Below are 7,570 nucleotides of genomic sequence, written 5' to 3' on the forward strand. Positions count from 1 at the left end.
GTGTTTACAGCCAAGTTTTTCCACTCTAAATCCATTTTAAACAGGCTTAAAAAACGCTGGCCGTCTATGCAACACCTGCAGTGCTACTAGCAGCAAGGCTAGCTACAGACAAAGTGGGTAACGTTAGCGCTAATGGCTACGAATTTGCAGCTAACACACAATGGACACGATATTAAGCGATTATGGTGAATAATAAGCAAAGCTCACCAATTTAGCCTTAAAGCTCATGTTCACATAGTTGTGGATGCATGTTTAAAAGAACCTAGACTACAAGCTAACCGTAGCTACTACCCAGCTTGTCTGGCACATTTCAGGTTGTCAGAATTTCAGAGTAAACTAAGTTTGTAAACTTTCATGTTTAATACAGGCCTAAATATTTAGCAGACTAAAATGACATCAACACCAGTTTACATTTAAAATGATACTTGTATAATGTACTTACCAATAATCACAAAGACAGTGCAGCCTGTAGTCTTCCACTCATAATCACATAACGCAGAGTTGCAGGTTTATGTGGGGGGAAAGTGTTCCGTTAGTTGTGGCGCGTCAGGTCTGCACAGCTCCTGCGGATCTGGCCCACACCGGCCGGGCGGACTCAATTCAGTTGTGGCGCGTCTGGTCTGCGAAGCTGCCCCGGATAGGCGCCGCACCAGCTGACTGTCACAGTCAGAAGCTACAGACAAGTCTGGCGCAAAGTTAATGGTGCAGATCTGCATAGTGAGTGCGACTGCTGCGCGAATCTGCTGATTCAAAAACGGATCTGGCACAGATGTAAATGCTGTCTGGGTATTGTCTACGAAGATGTAGGCTAAAATACAACTATCTACAGTCATCCAAAAATGAATTGCCAGAGATAGGCTATGAAGGGAAAAAGTGCAGCATTTTAACATGGCAAGATTATTTTTACCGGAACAGTTTGTTCTAATTTGTCTCGTCAAATTCGTGCTTGTGGACATCAATCACCTACAGTATCTTCTGTCCTTCTATTTCAAGTTATCATGAGAGTCATTTGATTATATAATCACAAAATAAATTAAAACAGAATATGTGCTATAGCCTACAGCTCAGTTAGGCCAACGTATGTCAAAATAAACTGATTTTTGAGCTGAACTTAACACAGCAACCTCAAACACCACTGTTGAACCTAGGCTACTGCTTCAGTCATGTAAGAAATAAGCAGTTTATGAATTATCTTTACCCGTTTAATCAAGTCCACATGACTAAAATAACAGCATATTTAAAGGCTGAGCTAGCATAACAGCCTAATATAGCCGATGCTGCAATGAACTAGTAAAAAAAGTTTCATACAATAATGAACTTTATCACTCACATTCTGAGTTTTTCTGGGTGGTTATATATCCATGCAGATCGTCTTCGAATGAGTCATCGCTGTTATATGTTATAATCAACCCAGTCTCACGTCTGAACGTGTCACTGTCACGTTAATTAATCTATTGGGACGTGTTGTGTAACACGTTTCCTTGTTAAAAAACGTGTTGAGCAGGACGTAATTATCGTGTTACTATCACGTTGTATTTCGCATTCAATGAGCCAACAGAACCACGTCATCTGTCAAAAAAGCCCGACCCAAAATGGCCAGAATGTTATTTGATGCTTTTGACGTGCAGTTTCATACTCTTAAGCCTGCTTTGAGTTGTGGGTTAGAAGGAGCCACCTTCTAGCTAGCAGTTTTAAAAGGCTGAACCCCAGAATCCAGAAACAAGAACCGAGCAGGGACGGAGAAAAAAGAAGAATCCAAATGGGAAATGAGGTGAGCCTTGCTACTGCCGCTAGCATGATCATTTTGCTAGCAATTGAGCAATACATTTTAAAGTTGATTTAACATGAAATAGTAGCCTATGCATGGGCAATACTGTGAATTCAGAGTAGGCTTGCACAACTTATAATTTAGCAAACGTGCATGATGTAATGTTACGTTAATCTGTAAAACAGCTGTTGTCTGTGTAAATTAACATTGTAGCCTAATATTGTTAGGGTGGGCTAAAGCTAACAGCTGGGAGGTAGCCTATCAGCCAGGCATGTATAATCGATAATCATGATGAACGTGAATAGATTTCGTTGCGAAAACGCGCATTGTTTTAGGCCACATATCAGCTATAAAACAATTGTATTCTGATACAGCAGTTCTCAGATGTTAGATATTCACTTATATTATAATATAATTTTGTATTTCTTTAACCTGATTAAGAGAAGGGTTTAATTCAATAGAGAATTGCAATGTGTGTAGCCCATAATATTAGAGATTAGATTAGGCTAGATTTAGATTAGATTCAACTTTATTGTAATTTAAAAGAGTAGGCTACAGGTACAGAGCCAATGAAATGCAGTTGACATCCAACCAGAAGTGCAAAGAAGCAGTTATGTAGACGATCAAGATTAATTATGTACAACAGTTAGATAAATAGGCAAGTTTTCCAGATGACATGTGTACAGTGACAGAAATAGCCTATACAGTGAATATGGAATGTGTGTCTAGCCTATAACAAAACAAATTGATAATAATACATAATAATGATAATAATAGCAGTAATTACAGTAGGCCACTTGCACTGTTATTGGTGACGTGTCTGTTTCCTATTATTCCATGCCACTCTCCTACTGTCTCCTTTACTGCCCTGCGCCACTTGCCTACTGTCCAGCACCACTCGTCTACCGTCTCCTATGCTGACCCACGCCACTCACCTACTGTTTCCTAACACAAACTGTAACATTAAGCTGACACAATCTTGCTGCACGGATACTTATCTGCATGCAATCACTATTGCCAGCTGTTATGAGTAAACATTATATTGGGACACCAATATATTTCTGATTCACGGGCAGTGTATTTGCTACTGAAGAAAAGGAGAACACATAGTAATTGTTCTTGGATGGGGATTTAGAGTAAGGTTTCTATTCTTTTTCAGATAAGGCCTCTTCATTTTCAACTGTGAAGGATCTACATGGACTTGGTCTGGATAGCCTTTCCTGTTTTGATGAGCCAGTCGGTATGTATTTGACATTCTTTAGGATAAAAGGAGCCATATGTTATCAAAAATTCTACACCCATATGTAGAAAAGCTTTATTGCTGTTTGTTATTGTTGTTGTTGAAAACTACGTTGAATGTAAAGATATGCATATGTCCCTTGGGAGGAGAGGGATGAGTGTGGATGATTGAATTGTCCAACAGACATAAAAATATGATTGTGTATGATTGTGTTTGTGTCTGTATATGATTTTTTGTACTTGTTGCATTTTAAGCATGCATACTTTACGCCATGGTGGTCTAAATTGTCTTTATTGCCACTTGCAGGGTCTAGAGGGAAAACCCTATATGAGCCCCAGGGTGAGTAGTGTATAATTACTTTATCCCAAGATTGATTTTCGTAGAAAGGTGTTCAAACCAAAATCAAACCAAAATCTTCTAAAATAATAGATAGATAGATAGATAGATAGATAGATAGATTTATTATTTGTCCTTTCGGAAAATTGTTCTGCGCCATACAGTAGACAGTTAGACAAGACTGAATACAAGACGGAATATAGACCAGAATTTCCCTCACCCCAACCGCCCCCACTCTACCACACTCCCACACATACACAACATCAGGGCAGAAGGCACAGACCCCACTACACATTTATAGAATGATAAAGTGCAGTTGTGCATACTGTGATAGTCCAGCTGGAAAGAAAGTGCATGGTCCTGCAGGTAACGTCTTGTTCATCAATGTAATGCTAGTTGGAATGAATTACCTACTGGCTCAATTTGTTTGGAAAGAAGGTAGCCTGAACCTCCCTGATGGCAACACCTCATATGCCTGGTGTATGGGATGTGACATATCTCTATTATTTGCATGACCTTTCTTCAACACCCTTCTTTCACAGGTCGTAGCAATACTGTCTGGTTTTTGCCCCTCAGTCTTGCTGGCCATGTTATCTATCTTGCTCAGTTTGGGTTTTTTTTGGTCACTGACAAAGAGAAATACCAGGTAACACAACAAAAAAGTAGCATGCTCTCCACAAATGAATGATAGAAAAGTAATATATCTCTATCCACTCTAAATTGTCTTAGTTTGCACATAAAATGCAGCCTCTGCAGCCCCTTTTTATAGATGGTGTTGGTATTACTGTCCCAATTCAACTTATTATCTATTATTGTGCCCAGAGGCGATTCTAGAGTCTGTGGGGGCCCCAAGCAAAAATTCCAAGAGGGCCCTACCGACAAGTGTTATCACCATTATGTTATATCACCATTAGGTTATTATGTTAAATAATAAAAATACAAAAGCGTATTATAAAAATTCTTATATTTTGACATGTACTGCAAGCTGGCAGCTCGACTTGCCTTACAGTATGCGTGTGTAGATCAGACTGTCCTGAATCTGGCAAAATCATTGCCGTGGTGGAGGGATTCTCTGTGGCTGAGCAATTTACAGACATATGTGGTGTGCGCCTTACAGAAAGGCATTTTTTTTAATTTAGTGATGAAAAATGACCTCTCTGCGCTCTATATCTGTGACACGAACTGATCTGACCTGACTTGACCCGAGTTTGCGCGTTAGCCTGTGTGCCTATGTTGTATGCACTCATAATGGTTCTCTACAACAACTTTTTTAACTGCATTGCCATGAACAAAGTAGAGGCAAAAACGGGGTTTCTTTGTTGAACAAATTGGGATGCAATGTGAGCCTTGAATTGGATGCCACGCAGGAATTTGCTAGGATCTGAAAACCGGATTATGAACATGCTTTGCCATAGAGAAACACACGATAAAGTTGCATCATAAACATGCTTTGTCATAAAAACAGACAAAAACGTGGGGTAAGTCCAGCGATATGAAGTTATTATTTTGCTATCACTTCGTCTGTTGTATAACCCAGAAGGATATACATGGTACCAATGGATAGCCCTGTGTCTCTTCTTTCATCTGATATGCTTGCCATATCTATGCGATCACGGGTCCGCAAGTAATTCAAACGAGAGTAATGGGTGCGCAGGTAAACGCAAAGAACTGTAGACTGTAAATATGATGCAATCTGATTTAATTTCATGATTTTTTCCCCCATACCCATACTTGATCGTACAGGCAAGTGTGTAGTCTCGTTGGAAAGCCCCACTTCTGCTCTTAAAGGTTTCATCTCGCTGCGATGAACAGTTCCGGAGCAATGTAACAAAGAAGAAATGTTGTGTTTTTGGAGCACTTTGCGTCAATCGGGTTCTAAAAAATTAACGTGTATGCTTGGTCCTTACTGCATCGTGATTAACATGTTATGGCTGACAGCCCTATTACAAACATAACGTTAACCGTCTCCTTGCTTAACTAGTTGTAACTGTTACTGTAACTAGCTAGCTGAAGTTTACTGGCGTATAGATGTAGCAAACCATGTTCAATCTTTCTGTCAATTAACATTAGCCTAACTTCATTGAGTAGGCTAAATGCCAAACTCCGATGTTGATCCGTCATCACTGCACCCTCGATTGACGTTTAGGCTACCACAGTAGCCTAAATATGTGCGGATTCTTTTAACTTTTTGAACTCAGATCCGCTGTTTATAAGGCCATAGCATAGGGCCTACATATGTACAGATGTAGCCTACTGTTTGTACAACAGGACAGGAGCACGCAAAATAAATATATCATTCAATCTCTATGGACGAAATTCTCGCTCGACCCACCGGCAAACGCGCTGAGACCAGGTCGGGGGCCCCTTAGTGGCTTGGGGCTCCAAACAGTTGCCTGCCTTGCCTGTTGACAAGGTGCGCCTCTGATTGTGCCTAAGTACTTGTACTCGACTACAATCACAACATCCTCACCATTTTTAACCATACACTGGGAGGACTGGCTCCCAGTTCTGTACTGTAGTCTATTATTATTTGCTTTGTTTTCTGTATATTTAGAAGAAGACAGCTGGACCTACACCATTTCGCAAATTGATCCACCCAGGCCCTGTAGTTGGTCTCCTCGCTATTCTGTATTAATCCCACTATTGCTGTGTCATCTGCAGATTTTATGAGTTATGTAAACGCTTTAAAAACACCGAAGAGCCCCGTATAAGAGCCCCAGTGTGATAGGCTGGTTGCTGTCATGTGACACATCACTGTTAAATCATGATTGACAATTAAATAAATCATTGTTCACGACACGTTATGGTTAAATTATCTAAATGAATGCGATGGTGATACAATCCTGCTTTTCAATTAGTTGACATGGTGTTTGACATTAAATTATAATGAGGTCAGTTTCATGTAATAAGCTATTTGTTTCTTTGGGTCTGGGTAATTGAAATTAGCAATATCTTAGTTCAATTCAATGTCTTATAATGGTAAAAGATGTGGACAAATACATGATAATTAGCCAAATAAATCGTTGTTCACGACACGTTATGGTTAAATTATCGGAATGAGTGTGATGGTGATACAATCCTGATTTTCAATTAGTTGAGATGTTGTTTGACATTAAATTATAAGCAGGTCAGTTTCACGTAATAAGCTATTTGTTTCTTTGGGTCTGGGTAATTCATGTGACAAAAAATTCTGTTATAGGCTACTACCGTTTTTCTGAAAAACAAAGCAGTACAACATTTCTATCTCCAAAATAATGCATTGTATGCATGTGTGTACTACGTAGTGCATGCAGCTTTTAATGTTCAAAGTAGCCTATACTGATTTTCCTGCATAAGAACTACAAATACTCCTCCAAAACTACAGTGTTGACACTTGAAGTTGTGGAGTTATATTTTAGTAGCCTATTCTATAATAGCATAAATACCCACATCGGTTTTACCCTTGTCTCACCTGTATACAACATATGTCTATGAATTGCAGTAGTGATCAAATGAAAAAGGAAAGAAAGGTGTCCTGATGTGTTGTTTAGGGATGGTCCTGCAATGTTTTCTCGACATATCTTTATGTCTTTTTTTTCTCCCCTCTACTTATGTTTTCACAGATCCTTGCTCCTGATATCCTGATGTATGGGTTGCACTTCATTATATGACTCCAACAGAACACTCACAGAAAGGAGAGTGGTGCCAAACTACAAGACAGCCAGCATGTAAGCAAGGCCTTGTTTGTCCTTGTTTGGCTACTCATTTGTCTACTTCCTGAAGAGGCTGAAGCATGCTGGCCTTGACACCTCAGTCACACTAGTGTGCCCCGGCACAGTGGTTGAAAAACACTGACCTAAACCATATATTTTCTGAAAGCCTATAGCCTCTAGATGTCAATTAATATACATTAGGACATGTCCCACCTTTCTACTGACTTTGACAATATACAAAATAGTGCCATGTATACATTTATATCCTCCAAAGTTTGCAGGAAGGTGGGCCATGTGCTAGTGTATGTTAACTCACATGTACAAGTGACAGGCTTTAAGAAAATATATGGTTTGCATGGCTGAAACTGCTTTGCCTTTGTGTTGGAGCTCAAAATGTTCTAAACATATCTTAAATTTCTCTCTTCTACTTATGTTTTCACAGATCCTCGCTCCTGATATCCTGATGTATGCATTCCATTTCATTATATGACTCCAACAGGACACCTACACAAAGGAGCTGTTAAAGCAGTGTCC

The 7,570-nt window shown here is 39.5% G+C and overlaps 1 long non-coding RNA gene across 1 annotated transcript; it reads left to right on the forward strand.

Annotated features, from left to right (window-relative positions):
- Positions 1-1,412: 1,412 nt before the first annotated feature.
- Positions 1,413-7,006, forward strand: LOC121707056. Its single transcript, XR_006031214.1, has 4 exons — positions 1,413-1,771; positions 2,928-3,008; positions 3,315-3,347; positions 6,947-7,006. It is a non-coding gene; the product is annotated as an uncharacterized LOC121707056 (long non-coding RNA).
- The last annotated feature ends 564 nt before the right edge of the window (positions 7,007-7,570 follow it).

This window comes from Alosa sapidissima, chromosome 4 (genome assembly GCF_018492685.1).
Source record: "Alosa sapidissima isolate fAloSap1 chromosome 4, fAloSap1.pri, whole genome shotgun sequence".
Classification (NCBI taxonomy): Eukaryota; Metazoa; Chordata; class Actinopteri; order Clupeiformes; family Clupeidae; genus Alosa; species Alosa sapidissima.